Source organism: Gadus morhua, chromosome 13 (genome assembly GCF_902167405.1).
Source record: "Gadus morhua chromosome 13, gadMor3.0, whole genome shotgun sequence".
Classification (NCBI taxonomy): domain Eukaryota; kingdom Metazoa; phylum Chordata; class Actinopteri; order Gadiformes; family Gadidae; genus Gadus; species Gadus morhua.
The window spans coordinates 21,419,415-21,447,160 of record NC_044060.1 but is presented as its reverse complement, the minus strand read 5'-3'; the positions used below and the strand labels follow the sequence as shown (position 1 = coordinate 21,447,160).

The following is a 27,746-nucleotide window of genomic DNA, read 5'->3' as shown; positions in this document are numbered from 1 at the left end:
TATATATATATATATATATATATATATATATTTATATATGTATATATGTGTGTGTGTGTGTGTGTAGGTGTGTGTTTGTGAGAGAGACACCTTGGTCAACACCAAATCCACATATATATATATGTGTGTGTGTGTGTGTGTGTGCGTGGATATAGAGAAATGAATAGAAAGAGAAAACCAGCTCAATACTCCCACCGGGGCTACTATCACATACAGTTCCACAACATAACCTAGCCTCACTCTAATGTGTGATAGTCTAATCAAAAGAGAGGATGTTTTAAACTGCAGATCTGTGGGGGTTCTGAGATGTCCCTCGACATTCTGGATCAGCCACTGAAGGAGGTTGCAGGCAATGGTAAATAATGGGGAATAGAGGAAGTTAAACGGGAGGCGTCTGCTGGAATGGTAGCAGCGTGTGTCATTTATTGATTTGCCTTTAGCTCCTCTTCTTCTGAGACTGAATATAGAGCTGCCTCTGGAGGAACCTGCTGAATATTAATCGGGCATTACGGGCACCCCAACGCGAACTGACGAAAATGGAGAGTTAAAGAGGTAGAGAGGTAGAGAGAGAGAGAGAGAGAGAGAGAGAGAGAGAGAGAGAGAGAGAGAGAGAGAGAGAGAGACAGAGAGAGAGAGAAAGAGAGAGAGAGAGAGAGAGAGAGAGAACGCGCACGAGAGCGACAGAGTGTGAATACATAATTCCTTTTATTGTCATTGCACAGAGTACAGCTGAATTGTGTCAGAATGGAGCATTCCCACACATCGAACAGCAATTAAAAAAAAGAGAAAATCATTCGACCAATTTAAGGTGCTTATATATAAGCAGAATCAGACCTTGCTGTAACCTATACAACAATAACATATACAACAATATAACAATATGATAGCAGCTGAAAAATAGGGAGCTGAGGGAGGAGAGATGTAGAGAGGGAGAGATGGAGAGAGGGAGAGATGGAGAGAGGGAGAGATGGAGGGAGGGAGAGAGGGAGATGGAGGGAGGGAGAGAGGGAGAGATGGAGGGAGGGAGAGATGGAGAGAGGGAGAGATGGAGAGAGGGAGAGATGGAGAGAGGGAGAGATGGAGAGAGGGAGAGATGGAGAGATGGAGGGAGGGAGAGATGGAGGGAGGGAGGTGCAATGGTAGAAGAGAGAGAAAGAGGGAGATGAGGGTGGGCGAACTCAAGCATAGCGGCGGAGGAGTGTGTGGTGCGATAAGAGAGGGAAACAACTCAGAAGAAAAACATCTTAAAAATAAACAGAAGGAGAGAGAGAGAAGGAAAAGGAGAACAGAAGAGAAAGACGGAGAGTGGCCGACCTCGTGGGAAAAAGCAGTGTTTTACAGTGTGAGGGGGCTGATGTTATGAGGACTTCTGCTGCCTGAGTATACTCATTATATACTCTAAACATAGGGGCTCTGCAGTTTGACCAGTTTAGGTTCTTCCAGTTGATGTTGTGTTTATTTACAGGCACTGGCTACTCTACAACTGGAAGTTGGGGATATTTGTACAAAGTTTTGATCTTGTTTTGTGTTTGGAGTACGATCCCATCGGGGAGGCACAGGAGTTGTTGTGGTGTAGTGGAGACTGTGGAGCTCGAGAATGAATGGTGTAGTGTTTAGAGAGGCATGAAAAGGAGCTATGTTGCCCAGAGACAAGGACTATCTGTAGGCTCCCTGCATCATGCAGCTGTGATGCTGGGCCCACATCCATGGCCTCTGCTCCATCCAACCGTCTGCCCATCAACCATCCATCCACTACATCTGTCCAGCCATCCGCATCTCCATCCATCCATCCATCCAGCCCTCCCTCCATCTGTTCCTCCATCCAGTACATCTGTCCATACATGTATCCATGCATACATCTGTCCATCAATCTCTCCATCCATCTATCCATCCATCCATCTGTCCATCCATCTGTCCATCCATCTGTCCATCCATCCATCCATCTGTCCATCTATGTGTTCATCTCTCCATCCCTTCATCAATTGTTTTTACAGTTTTTTTCAATTGCTTAAGCACGATTTTCAAAACAGGGCCCGTTTTTTCAAAAAACTAAACACAATTAGCACAACCACACACACACAATCATATGAACAACTCAGACCCTTTGCAAAATGAAACACTCTCGTCAAGACTATACACACATTTATCAAAACCATATTTTGTCACTATATGAAACACGCATGCTTCAAATGCCTTAATTCTATCGGAACCAGTTAAACAGTGCTGTTACTAACACTTTTAGCAATTCTCAGTGATTAGAGTACTGTTTATGAAGTACACATCCATCGAAACGTCCTTATGACAGATACCAGATGATTTATATCTGCTAAGATCTGGCTTAACTCTTAGTCCAGCCTCCCTCAGCGTCAATCCATGGTTCAGGACATGGTCGATCAGGGTTGCGAATTTCATTTGATAAATTTGGTCCTGTGTATTTGTGTGCACGCAAGTTGATGTGTAGGTTTGTGTGTAGGTGTGTAGGTGTGCGTGTGTGTGTGTGTGTGTGTGTGTGTGTGTGTGTGTGTGTGTGTGTGTGTGTGTGCATACAAGTGTGTGCATGTGTTTAGTTTTGTGTCAACGTGTGTGTGTGTGTGTGTGTATGTGTGTGTGACTGCACTGAGCGGTGTGTGCATGTGTGTTGCTGTGCGTCTAAGTGTGGGTGCAAGCCTTTGTTTGAGTGTGTGTGTGTGTGTGTGCCTGCGTGCATGTGTGCATCCCTGTACTGAGAGAGAGAGAGAGAGAGAGAGAGAGAGAGAGAGAGAGAGAGAGAGAGAGAGAGAGAGAGAGAGAGAGAGAGAGAGCACAAGAGAGTTAATTTCGTTCTCTTCTTCGAGCACATTCTCCTCCTGTTTAAGGTCTTCCTCTTCCTCCACCTCTACGTCTGGCTGGGCCTCCGCCTCTTCCTCTCCCTGAACCTCCTTCTTCTCCTCCGTGGATTTCCCCTCTCACCCTCACTATTCTTCTGACTCCCCCCATTTTGGTTTCAGTAAAGGCAGGTGAACTTACCTGCTGTATTTGTATAGCGCTTGAACTGATTGGTGTGTCTGTCACGTTAAAATTGTACCGGGGGCGAAAATTGTACCGGCCTACGTCATCGTTTGTTTACATCCTGACAACCTGCCCGGCAACAGACGACGCGATGCAGAAAACATGTTTCCAAACGACAAAATAACATAATACAGATAGCGGATCGCTATCTGTATTATGATAGATAGCGATAACACTTGTTTTTACTTTATATTTGTATTGTATTTAATTGTTTAATCGAAACAATAAAAAAATTTGCCCGCGAAACGGGCGATCGCCTCAAATGACAAATGTTTTGCCCGCGAAACGGGCGATCGCGTCAAATGATGTAGGAGGGTTCTTGAAACATAATACAGATAACGGATCGCTAGATAACACTTGTTTTTACTTTATATTTGTATTTTATTGAATTGTTTATCTTTATCGAATTTAGCTAGTAAACTGAGTGTTTTAAGCAGGTTTCATAGTCTAGAATGTTCAAGAACCTTCCTACGTCATTTGACGCGTCATTTGACGCGATCGCCCGATTTGCGGGCAAATTTTTTTATTGTTTCGATTAAACAATTAAATACAATACAAATATAAAGTAAAAACAAGTGTTATCGCTATCTATCATAATACAGATAGCGATCCGCTATCTGTATTATGTTATTTCGTCGTTTGGAAACATGTTTTCTGCATCGCGTCGTCTGTTGCCGGGCAGGTTGTCAGGTTGTCAGGATGTAAACAAACGATGACGTAGGCCGGTATTTTTCGCCCCCGGTACAATTTTAACGTGACATGTCCACAACAATCGTAAAGAACAGTTTTTTACGATTGCATTAACACTAAAATCAAAAGTATCACACAATTATCCAACGATTACACTCAAGAAGCAAAACCTTGGCCCCAATGCACCACTATAAGCACAATGTCAGCCTCACACCTTTTGCAAAGCAATACGTAAAAAGAGATTTGAAAACACTAAACACACTTGCATACATTAGACACATTTGTATATCAGGATGACACTTCCTTGCAATTACAAAGCTCTGACTGTCAAATGGTACGCAAGAGGTACGCAAACACATGCTTGCTCACAGTTTTTTTCAATGCTTAAGCAGGGCCGGTTTTTTTAAAGCACTTCACACAATTAGCACAACCACACACAATCAGCAGAACACCTCAGACCCTTTGCAAAATGAAACACACACTTTGTCTCCATATGAAACACACACGTTTCAAATGGCTTAATCCTGTCTGAACCAGTTAAAAACTGCTTATTTAGTTGTCTGAGAACATCAATGACAAGACCAGCAATTTCTAAGTCTTCCTCTTCCTTGCTTATGCTTGATACCCGGCCAGATTCCTTTCCAAACAAAGCATATGAGTGCCTACAGATCGGAAATAGCAACCATTTCACGGTACCCAACTCTTGCAGTAGACGGACCTCATGACAGGCATGGTAACCATGTACTATTATTGTGGAAAACACGGCTGCTATCCGATGCAATAGCATGGCGGTCGAATGGTGTTGTCAATGTTTTTTTGTCCATGTCAATGACGTCTACAATTCTAACCCATTTCAGTGAAGGTTCAGTGGAGGCTGATGACTTATGGATTACAGGCTCCATAAAATGTACATTAGTCCTTAACTGGCCCACTCTAACGACTACCTTGTGATTTGGCGCTGTGTTTCTACTCTTGTCTTCGTTTCGTTTACCGTAGAGATATCATTAGGAGGAATCCCTTCCCTGCTGTTTCAATTCTGTTTCTCTGCCACAAATATTTATTTTAGCTCCAATTTGTATTCCCTGTAGTAACCCTGAATATAGCGCACCATTTCAGATTCAACATGTTGAAAGTTCCACGTTGAATTGGACAGTTGGAATATATTCACTATTCCTGTGTGGATAATAATATATTAAAAGAAGATTAGAATCCATTTTCTGTCGTAAAAACCTCCGGGCAAAAACTGCCCTTAGGTCCACAAAGAAACTAATAATAGCACACTCTATGTGACACGCGCACACTTACGCCGCTGTCGTGGGTTGCACTGTTGTTCTATTATGTTGCATCAAATGTTACATCAGTCATATAATATAAACTGCATTTTGAGAGAATGTTAACACTTTATAAAGAAGATTTAATTTCAGTTTCACATAGACTCCATAACATATATTTCGTGCCACATTTGCCTCTGTTGTATAGTGCCACCATGAGTGCAGAACATGAATTCCTATTGCTACTTCCTACGCTCTATCAAATCATCCAACTAACCTGGAGAAACGAGTTACTCCAGTTGAGTTGTAAGCTTTTATAGTTCATAGTTTCAAGCCTTCTACCTGTTACTAATATAATTCACATTACAAACATAATTTCACCTTCAAGCCCAGAACCTGTGTATGAGAATGTATTCTCAGGCTTAGTCTCTGATCCAGTTTGGTACAGTTAATCCCATGGTCACGCATGCTTGCGCGTGACCTAAACAAGATGAATGAAGATATGAAACAAGAATAATCTAGCGCACATATACTGGAGACTGTTATTATTTGGATAATGGGTCTATTTACTGCTTTTATAGACATCGTGGGCGGGTTGGTGGCAGAAGCAGTGGTGGAAAATGTCTATCATAGTTTATACCCTTCCAAAAGCAGTTCAGATGATCACTATCAAACCTTTCTTAAGTATTTAGGAATATCAAACTATACAATCATCCAAACTTTAATTGTACTAACTAGAGCATATGCACACATTTACAAATTGATTTTGAACTGGAGTACTTTCATGCATTTCTTTCCATCACCGGGCATCAGTAAATGCAATGTTTTCTAAATAAATGCAAGTTATTGAAAAATAGATGCTGCAGTCCCACAGAGTCTTGCCATAAGGTTGGTTTGTACCCAACAATATATTTTTTCAATGTTGCAACCGACATAAGTGAAGATTACATTTGGAAGAAGGTTTATTATTTATTGAAAAAAAATACATTGCATTTGGTGCACGACTATGGCCCAGTAGGGACCAGCCTTACCCCATTAAATATCAATCATAGGCCAGTTAGCACAACCTCATAGCAATGTTACTGCATTATTGATGCATTATTACCATCAGTCAGTACATTAGCACAAGCAGGCCAATAAGAGCCCTTGTATATTGTGCCGGTTTCATTTTTCTCTTTGCTAGACCTTGTCTTTGTTTTCTTGGCAAGCCAGATAGAGCAGAACGTATAAGCTGCCACTTATCACATGCTTTCTCTTGATTCGTGCACCAGACACCGTCCATACCAGCCCTTCATCATCACTTGTGTTGAGCCTATAGAAATCATGCTGCCCGGGCTGGGTGTGGCGCCGTTGTGGCAGACAAGACTCCATCATACTTCAAATATCTCCGTCATGACATGGGGCAGGGCAACCGGAGTGAATGGTGTTGATGGATCCTTAATGTCCTGTCACTTCTGAGTGATGTCAAGCACCACATCCAATCAAAGGACAAACACTACTGGTACCACTTTACCATCAGTGAACCAGTTCAGATTAACACCAGGAACCATTAACATGAGTTAATGCATTAATAAGCATTATTATTTAACATAAGCACATGGGGTAGGGTTAGGGTTAGTGAGTCTGTGTTTGCTTCATCCTAACCCTATTACATAATGTATAAATGAATACCTTAGTTAACATGAACACCATTAACTTAGTTAACACAATCTCTCTTAGTATACATGAACCATTTTTCAATTATTAATAATTAGCTTAACTACCTGTTGGTTCATTTTTGGTTGATGCTTATTATTGCATTAACTAATGCTAATTGAGTACCCTTATTGTAAAGTGTCACTAAATACTTTACGAAAGGTCTACCATTAAAATCAAACACATCAAATAACTTTCTAATAATCTAAACATGAATGCATCATCAATTAAAGCTTCAGTCCTAATGACAAAGAAAACCTACAAGTGATTAAACAATTGCATGAGTCAATAGTTGCTCTCTGCTCTGATGTGATCTTGGTAGGGTGTATCTTCCCATGGAGAGGACGGGGGTGTGGCTGTTGTTACGGTGGCCACATGCTGCAGTACCGGCCCGCGGGGAGGGGTCCGGCAGGGTGGGCTTCCTGCTGGACCGCACCGCTCTGCACTGCTGCTCCTAAGTGCTCTGGGAGTGTCTGGGCCGCAGGGCTGGCTGGAACCGGCCAGGGGAGCCAGGAGCAGAGGGGCCCTTTATATAGGCCCACTGAGGGACGCAGACGGTTGCTATGGATCTCAATGCATGAGAACCATGAGACACAATCAAAACACAATTTAAGCCGATTGAATCACAGCAAAGTGGGGGAGAGCCAGAATCGCTGACGACAGCTTTAGAAATCGTAAACACAAGAGGACACTATTACGTCTGCTGTTATTGTGTTACTGTACCTCTCACAGAGATTATTTTTAATAACGTTTTGAGAACAGTTTTAATATAATTTAGGATGACTGATAGGAAAAAACTGCTGTTGGATTGCTACCAGACACTTCCCTTCCAGTTCACAACTGTTGACATATCTTATATTTCAGCTGTCTGGTCACACCCATCACCCTCTGAAAAATCTTGCCACACAAACCCTCCATGCCCAACAGTTCATACTGCATACATTTTGAACATACTATGATGATATGAACAGGTGTGGACAAGTGTTCATAATGGGGTCCACTGAAGGCTAGTGTGACCCCGGGTCCCCTTTGACAGTCCCTAGTTTTGCGTGCCTATCCCTGGCTTGAGCTGTACCCGGAAATGTCCCCATTTTTTTAATAATATATTTGAATTGATTTTGAAAAGGGAACTTTTGTTTCTTCCACATGAAAATGTATTTCTAGACAGCTGGTAATTGTTATTGTGTCTATCTGATGGGCTGTTATGTGAACTATATAGCTATTTAGGGGTTTATATAATGACTTTATATGATAAGCAGGCATGACCGATCATAAACGATAGCAAATACAATATTGAATGATACCCTATTTGTAAAGCATACTATTTTGTACTGGTATATCACAGCTTTAAACATATAATTTTTGACTACATTACTACATAAACCATGATAGGCAAAACATGAACATATCCCTTTCTTTTGTGTCAGCTTATTTATTTATTTTATATTTTTGGTGTATGAAATGCTGAACTATAAATGTCCCTTTTCATTTCTGAAATCTGGTCACCTTACTGTAGGCGCAAGCTTTCCAGATGGTCTTGAAATTGCTGTAGATGACAGATAGGGGACAGTATTCTGCCAAATCTTACCATTGCCAAACTCCAATCGTTCAAACCTTCAAATGTTATCCAATACCTGCCATCTCCTGAGCTCAGAACGCATTATGAAATGCATATGGTGCAATTTGAACAAAATAAAACAAAACTAGGAATTCATATGTTGTGAGAGTGTTTATGTTTTAATGCATGGGTTCATCTTTATAGTTCTATGTAGCTCTTGGCCTCCCTGCTGTTTTGGTTTAGGTCATCATGTCGGTTGAGGTCATCCTTATGGATGTAGCAAATAGGGAGCGAGGAGAGCCGCCTAGTCCCAGGCCCCATGTCAGCCAGGAAGTGAGGCGGTTTGGGGAGGAAGAAGAAGGGGGGCGACAGGATGCCGGAGCTCTCCTTTGAGTCTTTTCAAAAGCGCTGTGAATCACTTTTTTACGTTGGCCCGCTCTGCCTTGCTCCACTCCAGCCGCTTGCACACGCATACACACACACACACACACACACACACACACACACACACACACACACACACACACACACACACACACACACACACACACACACACACACACACACACACACACACACACAACCACACACACACACACACAAACAGGGAGAGGAAAACAGACTGTTGGGGTGTGACTGTGTTGTACACTAACGATTGAGCTGACTTTAAAATGGATGCAATGAGGATTAACAGAAGGGAAAGGCTGTGGAACTTTTGTCCGGTACACAACAAAGAAGAATGTCACCTCGTCAATGGAAACTCCACACGCAAAATTACCTCCCGATAAAGAATGACAAGTTATCCACTCCATTGTTGTCATTGTCAATGTAAACCTAAACTGGTCCTTCAACAGATTAATGAATGTGTATATGTACATTTTGAATGTATGTTGAAAGCCTTGAGTTGTGATGTTGGTTCATATTGTCTGGACAGCATCCCACCGTTCCTGTCATGTATCCTGCGTTCCTTTTAAGTTTATTGTCAAAAAGATACATGTAATGAAAGAGTAGGTAGGAGTTGAAAAGTGATTCCAGTTCCATGTCATTAAGGAGTGGGTAGGGGTAAGGGCATCTTGCTCCTACAGGTAGGTTAAAGAGTATGGGGATATATATGGGAACCTAGTATCTTTCAAACACCAGAACCACTAGGCTATCATCCCTTGCCCATCACTCAGGTGGACTCCCTCTGAGGTGGTCAACATCATCAGGGGACCATGCAGGCTTCAAACCGACTGAAGTCAGTGTAGGGTTGAACCCACATTGAACCACCCCCCCCTTACATAGATATATAAAAGTGTGATCTATAGAGGATGACAGCACCAGCAGACAGCTGACACATTGTGTGTGGATCAGGCGTACATTGTGTGTGTGTGTGTGTGTGTGTGTGTGTGTGTGTGTGTGTGTGTGTGTGTGTGTGTGTGTGTGTGTGTGTGTGTGTGTGTGCGTGTGTATCTGTGTGTGTGTGTGTGTGTGTGTGTGTGTGTGTGTATGTGATTGCCTCAAGTTCGACCAGGCCCAAAGATCCCTCAGCGAGGCATAACTCTGACGGGACAGTCTGAGGTGTGTTTATTACGGAACCACCGATTGGCCAATGAAAGGGTCAATGAGAGCGTCTGTGTGGCGAGGAACAAGCACCTTGTTGTTGGATACCATGGTGTGATTTATTTATTGAAGACATCCCTTTTTTGGCAAGGTACCCTGGGCCAAAAAACCTTCAATCACCGCAGGTCACCTTGGTGACGAAGAACCAATCGCAGATCATTCCCGACTATAGCGAGTGATGTCAGAGCCGTTGTATGACATAAACATCATATCGACGTCATGTGGGAGGGTTTGATACTCGACTTTATACCGCAAAGTGATGAGCGGGGCTGTGGATGTACTATGATGATATGAACAGGTGTGGACAAGTGTTCATAATGGGGTCCACTGAAGGCTACTGTGAACCCGGGTCCCCTTTGACAGTCCCTAGTTTTGCATGCCTATCCCTGGCTTGAGCTGTACCCGGAAATGTCCCCATTTTTTTAATAATATATTTGAATTGATTTTGAAAAGGGAACTTTTGTTTCTTCCACATGAAAATGTATTTCTAGACAGCTGGTAATTGTTATTGTGTCTATCTGATGGGCTGTTATGTATATACTAGAGCTGTCAGTTAAACGCGTTATTAACGGCGTTAACGCAAACCAAATTTAACGGCGTTAATTTTTTTATCGCGCGATTAACGCAATTATTTTATAAAAAAAAAATATATATATATATTTTTTTTCTTTGGCTCAAAACAAAGAAGCAGTAGCCTGACTGCTATGTTCAAATGACATTTGTTCAAAGCAGTCGTTTAATTGCACTGTAGGCTCTTTTTTTGTATCGTCCTGTTTTGATCAGTGTATAAAAGTGTAAAAATCATTTGCACAAGGCAAGCCGATGCACTTCACCATGTTGATAAGAGAATTAAAATGAGAAGAATTATGGGACAAAAAAATCAAGGGATATTTAGCATAGAAAAATAATCTGTGATTAATTGCGATTAATTAGAGTTAACTATGACATTAATGCGATTAATCACGATTAAATATTTTAATCGCTTGACAGCTACCGCAAAGTGATGAGCGGGGCTGTGGATGCGGGCAGAAACACAGCGGGTCTCTTGACGCCTCGCGCCTCTGCTCAAACTGATTGTACTTATTCACAAAAGGTCTGTGCAAACGTTTAAGATTCACGTCATTTGTCCAAACAATAATAATAGATGTGGATCAAACAAGAGAAGTTGAAGTTATTAATAATGCATATCACTTATATGAGTGAATATTGTGTAAATATGTGGAATTTGGATGGATACTAATCAACATGTACACTATATATATTATATATGTATATACTTATTGTGGTATTGAGCTAAAAGTAGAACTTGCTATAGACCATCATTAAATACAGCTAAACAATGTGAAGAGAGAAGGGGGGGGGGATTTAGTTAACACTGATCAGTCAAATCCTATATGCAATGGGTCTATTTCATTCACATTTTAAACCACGAAAAATATGTTGTTTCCGATACATGGAAGAAGGTCAATTCCACGACATCGTGTTACTCAACACAGTTGGCGCTGCGTCGTTAATTAACTTCTCGACATTTCCTCTGTAATGCTGATGGCAGCCTTGATGGGTCTCTCTGCAGCCTTTGTGATAGCAGCCTCTGATCACTGTATGTAAACTAGACAATTACAGAAAAACAAATCTCATGCAGCCTTGGTGATTAAATCAAAAGGTTGTGTGTGTATGCGTGTGTGTGCGTGTGTGTGCGTGTGTGTGCGTGTGTGTGCGTGTGTGTGTGTGTGTGTGTGTGTGTGTGTGTGTGTGTGTGTGTGTGTGTGTGTGTGTGTGTGTGTGTGTGTGGTTGTGTGCGGTGTGTATCACGGTACACCAGGTACCGAGACGGCAACGCTTTGACAGGGGTTACGCATTCCCTTGACCCGGGCACTGCGCGTCTCTCGTCCACCTCTCTGCGCCCGTCCCTCCCTCTTTCACTCTCCTCCTCCTCATCCTCCTCCTCCTCGTCCTCCTCCTCCACCTCTTCCCTCTCACAATCAGCTTCGGCTTGCCCCGGTACACCGACACACACTCCCTTTCTCCGCTCGAATATCCACAAAGCAGGGAATAAGGAAGGATCGTCGAATTCCCTCTCTATAGCCGGCGCGACACCAACTACCTGGATGATTGTTTGATGTGAGGGTACGTAGAATCGTTCTGTATTTTGATTGGAGGTTTATTCTCTATGCATGGCTTTGATGTATAAATATGAAGTATTCTCAAACGATATGCTGAATGTCTACTGGGAAACCCTGATACGCTATTAACGTGCGTCCGCGCGTCGCACTGCTTGCGCAGGCTACGTTTTGTATGTGTTATGTATCATTATTAAATACAGAAGATCTGCTCTATGCGTAATGTTTCTGTTGAATGCGCTTCCATACCATCGCGGTTATTGTGACACGTATTGATCTTATAATAGGCCTATAATAATAAGCTTTGATTTCGTGCGGCTGTAGGGGGCTATCATGATGCGAAAGGGTAAAAGCGATTATCCCATCATCCCGCGTGAATGTGCAATGCGTCTCGTCCCGGTAACATTGAGCCCGAGATACTCAATACTCAACAAAATCCGTTTTGTTGAGTATTCGTTTTGAGACCACCACGGATAGATTCGGATCCCGATGCCAACCTCACAGTCACGTGACTCTCACCTTTTCGACCCCCCGTTGTGCCACCAATGCGCCCGGGCTCCCGGTGAAGTGACCCATGTTATTTTTTCGCTCTTTCAGCGCCTCTCCGCTCGATCCCCTCACGCAGTTACTGTGCTGTGCTCCCGGGTTAAATTACATGTTAACATGTTCGTTTGCCAAATGTGGTCCCACAGATCAATTCACCTAGCAGGGTTACTTCAGTTCAGCTCACTCGAGCTAAACTTGGGACCTGAGGTGGGACAGTGGCTCGCACCTCGTCCGGTCGTGTCAGAGCGAGACACACCCATTCATTAGGTGTGCCTTAATATATAATAAGCACACTTAATGTGATGTGGGACGCCCTGTCGTTTAAGTTCTCGCAACACCTGGAGCTGCCAGCTTTCAGTTGGACCAATGTGTGTGCGTGTGTGTGTGTGTTTATGTTACATGCTTGCTGTGCTCCAAAGTAAACACAAGTTAGCAGCGTGTGGCCTGAGTGATTGAGTTAGTCGCTCTCACTCCAGTCTGCTGTGCTACATGAACGGGCAGGCCTACGTATGGGAAACGCTGATTCTTCATCTTTTGGCCATCGGGTGTTTACTCCAGTGCATAGTCAGGCAGACGTCTTGGCAGGAGCTAGATGACCAAATTACATTTGTTTGTTGAATCCATGACTTGCAGGGTTGCAGTGTGGCTCGTGAGGAATCTTTGAACCATGACTACTTGTGAGACGCTCAGACGACACCTCTGAATGCGTCACCTGGTAGCAGTCCATTGTTGTTGTGTGAGTTTTAATGTAACACTGTAGTGCATTTCATAGTCCCCTTGACGACTTTTCCTCTTACCTTGTGTGATGTCAATTATCTGGTTTGAGCTCGCACACACACACAGACACACACACACACACACACACACACACACACACACACACACACACACACACACACACACACACACACACACACACACACACACACACACACACACACGCAGACATGCACACACACACACACACACACACACACACACACACACACACACACACACACACACCCACACACACATGCCTGTACACGTGTACAGACATGCACATCAGAAGGAAAGCTGTGTCACCCAGCACACACACACACACACAGACACACAGACACAGACACAGACACACACACACACACACACACACACACACACACACACACACACACACACACATACACACACACACACACACACACACACACACACACACACACACACACACACACACACACACACACACACACACACACACACAGACACCCACCCACACGCACACACACACATACACATACACACACAAACTCACACAAATACAGACACATACACACACCCCCCTGTCATCCACAACAGTTGCAGTCACACATCTTCACAACGGCACACTCAACAAATTTAAATCACGTTGCTTGGGGCCACGCAGAAATGTCGGACCGCTTGCGGGTTTGAGCCCGCCATCAGACTGCTCTCCCCCCTCTCTGCACCCCCCTCAACCCTCTCCCACCCCATCATTCATTACGTCATTACATCAGCACAGCCGCAGCCAGATTGCTGTCAAATGACAGCAACCCCCCCCCCCCCCCCCACACACACACACACACACACACACTGCAGGTCGGTGGTCCTGTCTGGTTTTTTAAAAAGGCAAGATTTTCATTTTGTGTGTGTGTGTGTGTGTGTGTGTGTCTGTGTGTGTGTGTGTGTGTGTGTGTGTGTGTGTGTGTGTGTGTGTGTGTGTGTGTGTGTGTGTGTGTGAGTGTGTGTGTGTGTGTGTGTGTGTGTGTGTGTGTGTGTGTGCTAGAACTCGGCATTTAATCAGTTTTGACCTTGTTCATTCGTGTGCTTTGAAGGCCCCTGGTGGGTCTGCCTTGGCGTGCGTGTGTGCGTTTAAAGAAGTTTGCGTGTGTTCTAATGAATGTGTGTCTGTGTGTATAAAATAGCAGGTGTGTGTGTGTGGCATGAGATTGTCTGTGTTTGTCTGTGTGTGTGTTTTAAACGTTAAAGGCCCTGGGACACAGACCAGCTTGCCTGCTGCCGGATTTGCAATTCAAATAATCAAGGATGAGACGCCCTGTGGAGCCTGTGGACACCCTCATCGCTCCTCGTGCTGCTACCACTGATAGGCCGTCCCCCTGGTGCTCACACACCACCTATTTTTAAATCCCACTTTTAACTGTTGGACGTCATGACAAAATACATCTTCATGGTGACATCTTACAGTGTATCTGGTCGTGGTCCAATGAGGAGTGTGTGTGTGTGTGTGTGTGTGTGTGTGTGTGTGTGTGTGTGTGTGTGTGTGTGTGTGTGTGTGTGCGTGTGTGTGTTAGTGTGTGTGTTTCATCATTTCTCATCACGCTTCGGCGTAGTGTTGAAAGCACATGTTAAGCATGTTTGCTTTGCTTTGTGTGTGTGCTTGTGTGTTTATTTGTGGGTTTATTTGTTAGTGTGTGTGTGTGTGTGTGTGTGTGTGTGTGTGTGTTTGTGTGTGTGTGTGTGTGTGCGTGTGTGGCCTTCAAGCCGTATCATTGTCTTTGCCGTGTGTCTGTCATTGCTGCTGGCGCTAGGGAATGATTCAGAGGAGAGCTCGTCATGTTTAGTTTTTTTCTTTTCCGGAGACGTGTTGCTTCATATCTTCGCCTCACAGCTGTGTTACAGTGACCGGTCACATAGCATGTTACACACACACACACATGCACTCACGCGTGCACAAACACGCTCACACAAACACACACACACACACACACAGGCACTCAAGCGTGCACAAACACGCTCAAACAAACACACACACACACACACACACACACACACACACACACACACACACACACACACACACACACACACACACACACACACACACACACACACACACACACACACACACTTATCAGTAACACCTGTAAGTGCACATCGTTTGTTCAGGTTTCAACACCAGGAGCGTGAACTGACTTTATTTTCTATTATTCTAATGTAAATAGTCTTTCCGTTGGGCACGGTGTGTTGACCTGATAACACGCTTGAAAGAGACTCAAGGACTAACAATGGCTGCTTTCTACTGAAAAACTTGGGACTGATAATAGACGATTCTTTTCCCAAATGTGTCCACATTACACGGTACATTGACGTGTGCGTGTTTGTACGTGAAATTACAGCAGTTGGATTTGCTGCGGCTTCTCTTGAGTTTTAAATCCGTTATGCTTTTAGATTGAAATAACTTTGAGTCTTTTAGACCGAAATGCACATTTAGGCCTGAATACTCTTAGATGGGATATTATTTGATTCATTAACCACTGATTACAGAAGTAATCAGCCTGATGGCAGGTCTCCTACTGATTAGGAAAGGTATTGTACTGATTAGGAAAGGTTTTTGTGCCTGATTACATGTCTCCTCCTCATCTTCTCCACTTTTTCCAGCTGAAGTATGATTGGTTGTCAGTGTTAAAGGGAGGGGTGTCTCTCCATCAAGTTACAGCGCTGGCATTGCAGGGTTCACTGCCTCCATTAGGATCGCGTATAGCTGAGATTACGAGCATCGCCACCCGACACTTGGTGTTTATGCTACGCGTTTGTGTGTGTGTGTGTGCGTGTGTTTTGTTACTTTCTCTCAAGACTAAGCTCCACTGTTGCTGCCTGCTCTGTCATCTCAAAGCTTTAGTTTAGCGCTTTGAAGTGTGAGTACTTTTTTTCACTGAGGGCTTCAAGCTTTTTTTCCCCCCCACACACACACACAAACACACACACACACACACACACACACACACACACACACACACACACACACACACACACACACACACACACACACACACACACACACACACACACACTCAAATGTGCAATAACACACACATGAAGATCCGTAAACCCAAACATACACATGCATGCGCAGACTTTGCAGATTGATTGCGTCATTGTTGCCATGCGGTTTGTGAATAAAGTAATGTAACCCTAAGAACACAGTTATTTCACCGGCCACTTTCTCCCATCAGCCAGAATAATAATCGGTATCTGTACATTTCTTGAAGCATGATGGTGCATGTTTCTGTGACTCATTGTGTTCTCCTGTGTGTGTGTGTGTGTATGTGTGTGTGTGTGTGTGTGTGTGCGTGTGTGTGTGTGTGTGTGTGTGTGTGTTTGTGTGTGTGTGTGTGTGTGTGTTTGTGTGTGTGTGTGTGTGTGTGTTTGTGCGTGTGTAGGTGTGTGTGTTGGTGTGTGTTCTGCCTTGTTTGTGTGTGTGTGTGTGTGTGCATGTCTTGGTGACTGCTTCCATGTGTGTGTGTGCTTCTGTTTGTGTATGAGTGTGTGTGATCTGTGTGTGTGTGTGTGTGTTTGGGTGTGTGTGTGTGTGTGTGTGTGTGTGTGTGTGTGTGTGTGTGTGTGTGCGTGTGTGTGTGTGTGTGTGTGTGTGTGTGTGAGGGGAGGAGTCATGGAGCACTTAGTGAGCGCTGCAGCTTTGGCCGCCTCATCCTGACGATCGCAATGAGTCAGCAGCTTCCCCCCCTCCCCTACCCCACCCACACCCACTCCTCAGATTAATGTATCTCTCTCTCTCTCTCTCTCTCTCTCTCTCTCTCTCTCTCTCTCTCTCTCTCTCTCTCTCTCTCTCTCTCTCTCTCTCTCTCTCTCTCTCTCTCTCTCTTCAACGCCTCCTCTCTCTCTCTCTTTCTCTTTCTCCCTCTCCCTCTCCCTCTCTCTCTCTCTCTCTCTCTCTCTCTCTCTCTCTCTCTCTCTCTCTCTCTCTCTCTCTCTCTCTCTCTCTCTCCTCCTCCTCTCCCTCTATATACACCCTCTTCTCTCTCGTATTTATTTCAATACTCTCTCTCTTTACTCCCCCCTCTCGCTCTTTCTCTCTCCCTCTCTCTCGATACATCCTTCTCTCTCTCTCTTCATGTCTGTCATTCAATTCAATTCAAAGGGATATATTGTCATGCAAAGCGTACATTGACATTATATTCTCTCTCTATCTCTTTATATCTGCCATTTGTCTCCTGTTATATATCTGGCTCTAATTTATCTCTTTCTTTGTATCATTATTTCTCTCTCTCTCTCTCTCTCTCTCTCTCTCTCTCTCTCTCTCTCTCTCTCTCTCTCTCTCTCTCTCTCTCTCTCTCTCTCTCTCTCTCTCTCTCTCTTTCTCCGTCTGTCTTCCTATCTCTTTGTCTTCATGCTCTCACTTTTAGTGTGACAATCTATTATCACTCTCTCCCTTTCTTTATGTCGGTCTCAATATTATATCTCAGCCTTTATTTCACTCTTTCTGTTATTATTTATCTTCGTATTGCTCTTTCTATCCTTCTCCCCTCCTCTCATTCAATCTCACTGGGCTCCGATCTGAACATTAAATTATATACAAAAAGGAAATGTTTATTTTTATATTCTTCCAGTAAAGAACTATTCCTAATATCAATATATCCATTGCTTCAAACAAACATATATTCCCCCCAAATGCCCCTTGCTATTTAAGGCCGCTAGTAACCGTGACAGTTTACACCGTCTGTTCTGAAATGACGGGAACGTAACAGTGAAAATTGTGCCATGCATACACGGATTTCATGGAGCAGATGACTTCTGCTGCCTCACTGCCCACACACACACAGACACACGCAAGCAAGCACGCACGCACGCCTGCACGCACATGCACACGCATGCCATGGCTGCTGGCTTGTTGCAGTGCGATTCTGCGTTACTGCAACGAGCTCAGCTGCCTCTCCTGCCCTTGATGCTCCCAATAACACATTACCCATGATGCAATTTGATGAATACCAAAACGAACACTGCAATGGTTAACGGTAACCTAGCGATGACCTTTATAAAAAAGTATTCGTCATGTTGGCAAGGCAAGGGAACTTTATTTATATATAGCAAATATAAATGTAGCAGGGTGCATGCATTTTTTATAACTTTCATTTGACATATTGCAAACGTTTAGTTTTTTGCTAGATTGCGATGCATTTAAAAAAAGTAAGCGTAATTTTAATCATATTTAGACAGATAAGACACCACTGATAATTACGGTGACAGTTAAACATTTTTATACATATATATAAAAAATGAAATAATATATATTTATAGCTTTTAATAGATGAATATTTCTCTATATGTCTTTTTTTTATCAATATACATACTTGTGAGCAGTATCTTTGTCTTTATATATAGCTGTGTTGTCTATATCCCTTGGTAACTGGATTTGACAGTAGATACACCCTGCCCTCCGTTTCCACGCAGCAGGGGCCCGTGGCGTTGTCACCGACTGTATGCAGAAGCTGTGGTTGGAGAAGCTGGTACGAGGAAGCATTCCTTGTTCCTTTGGGCCTACCTGGTGGCTCCCTGAACTGGTCCAACAGGTTGGATGATTGGGAGCAGTGTTTCTCAGCCCCATCAGCGCTTTTTGCCTCCATACGCCCACTATCTGCTGTTTACCTTTAGCGTAGCTCAGCTGCTCTGTTTGCTCTTACGCCATTTTGTTCACTGTGTGTACAGCATGCAGATTGCTGTACCGGCGCACCATGTACCACGTATTGTCCCACTCTAAAGCGTTCTGTATTCCGGCTGTATCGCGCCAAATCTTATCAGGATTCACAGAGGAGTTAGATAACACAACAAGAGTTGTTTAGTGTTCCCCCAACCAAAGCATACGAATGAATCATACTTAAAAAACAAGGACGTTTTGTATTTTCCTCATGAAATCAATTCAATCAAGGGTGACATTTACAACCTCTTGTCAGACGACAACACATCTTGCCCGAGCTGTCGACAACCCCTCAGTCTTACACACCCTCACCTCGTGTACCCCCATTGAGGACGACACTCGTGAGCCCTGACTCTCCCCTCCTTCCAAACGGGATGAAAATCAAACCCCAGGTGGCCATTGGCAGCACGCTCGCCTCTCCACGGGCTAATGAAGAGTCCTCCTCGCCTCAAACGTTAATATAAAAAGCACCAGGCAGCGGGCCCTCCTTCACATGGAAGGACCCAAAGGAGCCTGAGAATAAGCCCTGATTCGAGGGCAGGCCATCCATTCGCTTGAAGCCCAGTGCGCGAGCCGCCGCCATACGATCGCCCAACGTCCCTCATGAACATGCGAAGATGTGGCATGGCCTGATGTGGTCCCCTCACAAGAGACATTGATTGCAATGCCGCGTCGAGTGGGAATCGTGAATCATCGTGAATTGTGAATGTCCTACAAGCTTGAGTGTTACGTATGGGAGGGGAGCAAGGGAAGGTCAACCATGCTGTGTGAATCCTTTCAAAGGGATCCTCCCCAGTGCTCACTCATGCAGATGTGATGTTGAACCCACCCACCGTAACGCACAGAGTCTTTTCTCTGCACCAGTTTTGCCTCGTTGAATCACACGGCTTATGGTCATTTTTGGGGAAGAGCAGCAATCCAGGCTTATGTGCAATTGATCGTCCCCTTTGTTTCGCTAATGCTAAGAGAGCTTTAGCGCTTCTCTGGTCACGTTGAATTATTCGTATTGTTTTGCGCGATGCCCACTGATCCTGTGATGGTTTTTACGATGATCACACATTGATTTTCTATTAATTTTGTCATGGTGAATAATGAAAGGCCTCCTTGTTCATAATGCCTTGCATGAGATCTCTCTCTCCCTCTCTTGTTCAGTCACTCTTGCTCTCTCTCTCTCCCGCTTGCTCGCGCTCTCTTTCTCCCCCACTCTCTCTGTTTACTCTATTCATTCCCCATTCTCCTCATTGGAGACCGACTGAATAGCACGAGACCCTGCCACACACAACTCCCAGTCATCCAACAAATGAGCTGCATGTTGCGGGCTATTTTAGCGAGAAACACTCTAGGAGTTACGGAGACTGAACCGTTTAGTGTCTGCCGTGGACTCCGGGGTTTGACAGTGTTGTGCAACGTGTGAGTGTGTCCATGATGTCTGTACTCAAATAAGCAGCGATGAGCTCCCTGCAATTCCTCCCGACACTGATGGGATAAACACAGAGAAGGCCCCTGCAGCTTCCCTTCACACTCACGGATGATCCTAATAAGGAGATGAATGGCTCTACACAAACGGCAAAGTGGAGACCGAGAACCTGTGTTTCTCTCTCCCTCTGACCGTCGCTCTGTCTCTCCCCCTCTCTCTCTCTCTCTCTGACCGTCGCTCCCCCTCCCTCTCTCTCTCTCTGACCGTCGCTCCGTCTCTCCCTCTCTCTCTCTGACCGTCGCTCTGTCTCTCCCTCTCTCTCTCTCTCTCTGTCTGACTGTGAGCGTCTCTCCCTCTCTCTCTCTCTGACCGTCGCTCTCTCTCCCTCTCTCTCTCTCTCTCTCTCTCTCTCTCCCTCTCTCTCTCTTTCTGACCGTCGCTCTCTCTCTCTCTCTCTCTCTCTCTCTCTCTCTCTCTCTTTCTGACCGTCGCTCTCTCTCTCTCTCTCTCTCTCTCTCTCTCTCTCTCTCTCTCTCTCTCTCTCTCTCTCTCTCTCTCTCTCTCTCGTCCAAGCCTTTCTGCTGCTCTTACAGCGTGATCGACCTTTAAGAGATGCCTGAAATAGAGAATATACGTATAATATAGAATATTAGAATATACGGCTCCTAATATCAAATTTCATTCAAATAATTAAAAAAATCAATGATTATATATATATCTTTCAAACTCATGTACTCGAACATAGATTCTTAGGGGGGGGGGGGGGGGGGGGGGGGGGGGGTTGCTATTCCATTTTGCTGGCTTTGTTACGTAAAAGCATGGTAAAAAATCAATACACGGCCGCAAGTATTATCATTAAGGAGGCATCCATGTAGCCTATTTGGTCCACTTTCAACTTTTTACCTCTGTCGTTCTGTTTGCTATTTGTACAATACACAAAGTAGTACAGTATGTTGTACAGCAGTCTATGTAGGTACTTGTATCTACGAATATGGAGTTTGGAATATATCTGCTCTGCAGTCCATGCTCTGGTGGCCTCTCCACTGGTCGTCCCAGCCCCCTGTTCATTTCATGTGGCATTCTCCTTTCATAGCTTTCATAAAATATGTCGAACATATATTAAGCATGTAAGGGTAATTAAAAGAACACATTCAAGTGTCAAATATACACATCCTGAGGACAAAGTCAACATTTATTGTCCAACATCCAAGACTTCTTCTCGTCTGGTATACTGATGTGTTATTATCTAAACTAAATATTCACCCACGGATCTACACTGTTTATTCAGGGGGTAAACAAAAGCTGTCACGCAAACACACACACACACACAAACACACACACACACACACACACACACACACACACACACACACACACACACACACACACACACACGCACACGCACACGCACACACGCACATACACACACACACACACACACACACACACACACCTCCATCCTGTACGAGCTGTGGTCTGGAACCTAGTAAGGCTCTGCAGAGCTGACAGCACATAGATGGAAAATTGACAAGCATAAATAAGCAGTGTAATTAAATTTGACAGCGTTCTGTTCCTCGGGAATAATCTCCTGTGTCTTTGTGCATCTTTGTGTGTGTGTGTCTGATTGTGTGTTTATGTGTGTGTGTGTGTGTGTGTGTGTGTGTGTGTCTGTGTGTGTGTGATTGTCTATGTGTCTGTGTGTTGTTGTCAAGCAGCCCTACCAGGGTATTGTGTCATTGTTTTTTTGTCGTTCATCTTTGTTCCAGAAGCTGACAAATGACTCCTGCTTGGAGGAAAATGCTCCGTCATTCTGCAGTTGTAGACCCCTGCTCTGTCCTTTCCCTCCCTTCCCCCCCCCCCCCCCCCCCCTCAACGTTTATGCCTCATTATCCCTGATGAACCGTTGGCCTCCACACCTGACTTATACAGACCTTTCCCCTCCCTATTCAATTGAGAATACACTGCTCTTTTTTTTGATAATATGATAATACGATATTGGTGACGCTCTCTGTTACCCGCGGGCAATCTCTTATTTCAAGGATGGCATTTAGCTTGGAAGTGATTATGTGCGAGATTTTTGCCTCAGCTGACCACATCGGCTGTTCATGGATGCACCATTCGCCTCGGGGAATAGTGCTTGTTGTGATACGAGAACTGTATTGACTGTGTCAACACAGGTGCTGAGTATAGAGACAGATGGACACAGACACATAGATAACCAGACAAAAAGGGCAAACAGATAGTCCTACAGACAGATATACATATAGATGGATATATAGATGGATATATAGACCAATAAACATGCAGGCCATCAGATCATGCACCTTACGATGCAGACTTCAAGTACCCTGAACCAAATCTACCAGAGCCTCACTATAGGATTGATTGTAGTAAAGAGGAATAAGGGTTTGTGTGGTTTTCAAGAGTGTTTGGACCCTGTAAAGACAAAGGACTATATTTTTTTATACCAATGACTAGTCTAGAGAATTTTTCTAATATCTTGCTCCACAACCTTGAGGTGGAAACTCTTTTCAAGGCCCCTATCGACAGATGAGAGCCATACTGTGACGCGGTTTTCCAAATTAGCGAACACAGTGAAGTGTTTTCCTCAAGTATGACATGATTAAGATGATTTTTGGGACGTGATGCCAATTTAGCTTCAGCAAACCGTCTCCCATTTTCTGAAATAAATCTTAAAGTGAACAAACCATTTTCCTCCGTATGCCAGCTTGTGGTGTTTGCCTCTTCCTACCTGTAAATCCTATGTTCACACTGCGCAAATAACAATATTTCAACAAAAGCTTTAGTCATATGCATTTAGCACTGAAACCTAGTTTTCAACATGAACAACAAATCATCATCAAAAAAGTAAAAACATTTTTAAAATCACAAAGTGTATTCCAAAAATCCCAGAGATACATTTGATTAATACATAACTATGCATAAACCAAAGCATTAGTTGACTTACAAGCAAACGACCACATGCATGTATTCCAGCCAACATTTACCATGTCTTTGTCCACACTAGTTCTTCAGACCCCCTTTCTTCATGATCATTCATTAACCTCTCTCGCGGTAATCTCTGAAAGTGTTTACCACACTGGCTGTGTAGCATGCTTAACCTGCGTCCCCCCATCATTCACGCCCCGCCGCTCTACCTACTGACCCCTTACCTCTCCACACCCCCCATCCTTTGCTTTTCGCTGGCTCGCTTATTCGCCACAACCTTCGCTGACTATCGCTCCCCCGCCAGGCCTGTCCACCCAAGAACGCCCATCCCTGGATGTGGTCAGGACTGCAGAATTATCCCCTCTCTCTCTCTCTCTCTCTCTCTCTCTCTCTCTCTCTCTCTCTCTCTCTCTCTCTCTCTCTCTCTCTCTCTCTCTCTCTCTCTCTCTCTCTCTCTCTCTCTCGAAGATGTCAAGAAAAGAAAAAAGATTTTGCCTCTCAGTTTCTTCACAACTTGAATGATATTGCCACTATATTGATCTGAAATTGTTTTTTCAAAGTCAAATCAACCCAATCCAATGCAACTAAATTCCCCGGAGCACTTTTTCGATTACAATACTTTATTGGCAGAAGGGTGAATATTTGCTTGTTTTGTGGTCAGATCACGTTGCCTCAGAAGTTGAACTAAAGATTAAGAGCAACATGAATTATCAATGAACAAAACAACACTGTGTACTCTTTGTATTCTGTACTCCGATGTCATGCTGACAGAGACCATCAACTGAACGACTCCTTCCCCGATCTCAAACATTACTCTAATTTGACTTAGCTTTTTTTATTTAGCCATTTCGGTAAATACTTTCTAATCTTAGCCTATTCTCAACACAGTCCTTTTAATTGAATTAGCGCTTGAATTGGTTCTTGTGAATCATTCCTCAGTGTGTTTCCACAGAAACAGGGATGTTTGGCTGCTCAGTCGGCATGGGGAGATTGGCTGCTGACTCTCTGTTTGTGCTCTTTCAAAGCCTGTAGCTGGATTCATTTAGAACTGGCTTCATCGTCATAGTTTCCACTCAAATTGTGAAAGTTTTTCATCAATTGAATTATGCCATTAGAATACTTAATGCTGATGACCTAAAAGGAATTTGGATGCGGTGTTAGACATCTTACCATAATTAATACAGTCCCCTAGTTTTTCTGTGTTCTTATTTCAAACATGGAATCCGGATAGACAAATTAAGATCTGAAATAATAAACAAACAGCATGTGTATGACGGGCTGTTCACATCCCGAGGCATATATTCATAATTCATCGCTCGTGTATTGTAAACGTTTCATATTTAATGAATTGGATTCATATTTAATGAACTGGATCCCATTTTTTCACACAGAATCCAGTTGTGTGGAAGAAATGCCCTGTGTGTTCGCAGAAACCAGATGCAGTGGAATGGAAGCCAGGCCTTCATGCATCCAGTGATGATTTAATCTTGACTTCATCCAGAGCGACTAGCAATCAGTTTGAGATGCACTTCATTGAGGGGTAGGGGTTGCACATCACAGAGCCTTTCGGTCTGGAGTAAAACACCATAGAGATTACCCAGGCTTGTATAGGAAAAAGGAGCTCAGTGTGGCCTTCATGGGTTGACGTTAAGATAAGCCTATAGTATACACTTGACTTCCCGCTTCTGTCTTACCGTTGAAGTTCTTTAGAGATTCTATGCCATGTGTTGTTGTTGAGAAGTGGCGGTTCTTTTCAATAGTTCAGCAGTTCAGAGCAAGCTAGATAATTTCCAAGCATTCATTTTAAATTATCATGATCATTAACTGCAATAGGATTCTCTAAACAACCACCATTTGAATCTTGGTAAAAAGTGAAGAGATTTGGTATTCATCCACCATCAGTCATCATCAATACTGTAAAATTAAAAATTAGATAATCGGTCAACAGGCTGACCAGGCTCCACGCTCTATTGCTTTTCCTTGCATTTTTTATCCCAAAGGTCTGTCTAAGCCAGGCAGCATCACCTCCAGTAAATCTGCTTTGTTGTAGGGTGGAAGTCAGGGCCAGGCCAGGGCAGCGCATTGATCCGAGGGGAGGACCCAGAACCAGTCTCTTATTATTTACATGCTGAGGCCACAGGCGCCTTCGGCCTGAAGAATGGATCCATGTTGGGGTTTCTTGAAGACGAAGTGAAACAACCTTCTTTCCGATGTCCTGATTGAATGCAGTTTAGTACTGTTGCTATTCAAGATTCAAGATTCAAGATACATTTATTTGCCCCTAGGGAAATTTGACTTGGACATAAAGACTGTAGATTAAAAATACATAAAGTTAGTAGTTAACCGACATAAAGTGCATAGCAAAGCAACATAGTGCTGTATTAGGCATAAAGTGCACAAACAACTGCAGACGTTAGAGATGCTACCCCATGCAAAACAGCCCCTCATTTCACATCCTCCTTATGTCCTGATTTGAGGAGATTCACTGATAGAAGGGTGAAATACTTGTAATCTTCAAGTATCTTCTCCTGTATTTAATTGGAACCCTGTAGCGTCTACCAGATAGGGGCAGTTCGTGTTATCAATAATGGACATGGTCAGTCATCATTTCCCAGAATATTTATCTTTAATCTTCTCAAAGAGCTTTTGGAGGGAGAGATGCTTCCTCAACCCCATCACTTGCATTGCTATGTGAACCTAATGTTGGTATGTTTATTTGTGATTTTAACTCAACCGATAAAACCAAGCTTAGATTCCTTAACGTAATCCATTCTCTATCACAGCATGATAAAACATTGTCAATGCCCTCAGTCCAACCCCAGTGATCCCAGAGAGGTGATTTGGATTTTATTCTGTGTGCTTCGTGCTTACCAAGAGAGGATGGTCATCTCACCGTTGTACAAACGTTTGAACCTCCCAACAACAGCCATACATGTTAGTGTCTGTTCCCATTAGTCCCAAGATGGCGTCTACAACAAAAAATATTTCACAACAAAAGTTCTGGGAGGACTGCTTGTACAACCACCACTCTATATTGCTAACAGAATAGGAAAGCTCAAACATCCCTGAGGCTCAACGGTGTTGATGACAGAAAATGAGTGTTACTAGCAGATGATATATTCGTTAACACACATCTGAGTTTATTGAGAAGGACGTGTGGCTCAGGGCTTGGGCTAGGATTACATCATTAGTGCCACAATTATCTTTATAAGCAAACGTATAACAATCTAGCTCTTCATTCATGTCTGATTTCTGCTACAACACCATCAACATTTCAAGACACTTCATAACAATAGTCGTAAGGGCTACGGGTCTATAGTCATTGTTTTCCTAAGGACAATTATTTAGTAATGATTGCAGAGGGATTGAACTGTTTGTAAATCAATAGACCTTTGAAAGACAGAGTTAGACAGTCTGCATGTTTCCAAGGGAAAGCAGAGATGTATGAGGGGCCGCCTGGGTCAGAATTCATACTTGGTCTTACACACACTATTATAATCTCGCATATACACAACTATACTCATACACACACACTACATACTCCTTTTACATGTATGTATGAGAGTGTATAGTCGTGTATGTGAGAGAGTATAGCAGTGTATGAGAGAGAGAATAGTAGTGTATGTGAGAGAGAATAGAAGTGTATGTTAGAGAGTATAATTGTTTATGCAAGAGAATATTGTAGTGTGTGTGATAGAGAATAGGGTTGTGTGTGAGAGAGTATAGTAGTGTGTGTGTGAGAGTGACTGAAACGGAAGTGAGTTTGATTACTCTGTTCCTGATTGGCTGACAGAAGAGGCGGTAGCTTCTGGCGCTCAAAATACTGCGCTGTCATTTCACTCTTGAATCTCCAGCGATGTTGTTAGCCTGCGTTCGAACCAAAAAATTATTTGATCGCTTGTTCGCGTGGCCGCCTGAGTTTGAGAGAGGCTTCCTCTTGTGACCGCGAATTCATTCTCAACCATGGCCGGTCTATACGTGTTGTGGAAGTGCCAGAGGCTTTTGCGTTTGATACAATCCTTGAAGTCCATATAGTAATAGAGGCCTTTTGGTTCGGATACAGTTTTATTCGCGCAGAAATAATATATCATATAAGCTGGGAGGACTTCTCTGGATTTGATTCAAATCTGACTCTGACGATGTCCCGGTCTAAGCTAAAGAGAAACCTCTCATAGTTTTGGTACTGTCGGTGGACCAAACTTCAACACCTTATCACTTAATGACCGGAGGGTCAATGGGAATGAGCTGAACAGTGTTGTATTCAGAATCGGCGTAGAGACAGAAGTGGTTTGGCTCTAGTCACATTTGCATTCTGGGTATTTCCATAGCATTTGCCAATCATTTTACAGTTTCTAGTGTAACATTTATAAACTGTTCAGAACCTAGGCAATGAAATTTG

At 43.5% G+C, this 27,746-nt stretch overlaps 1 protein-coding gene across 12 annotated transcripts in view; it reads left to right on the top strand.

The window, feature by feature from the left end:
* The first annotated feature begins 11,692 nt into the window (after positions 1 to 11,692).
* LOC115557557 (band 4.1-like protein 1) overlaps positions 11,693 to 27,746 on the top strand; it is a 74,730-nt gene continuing 58,676 nt past the window's right edge. For 10 of the 12 annotated variants that reach the window (XM_030375447.1, XM_030375453.1, XM_030375445.1 and 7 more), the window contains exon 1: positions 11,693 to 11,991. The gene's annotated coding sequence lies outside the window, so the exon portion shown is untranslated. Of the gene's footprint in view, positions 11,992 to 13,163; positions 13,267 to 27,746 lie in introns of all 12 variants that reach the window. The other 2 variants (XM_030375442.1, XM_030375443.1) reach the window with 2 other exon arrangements.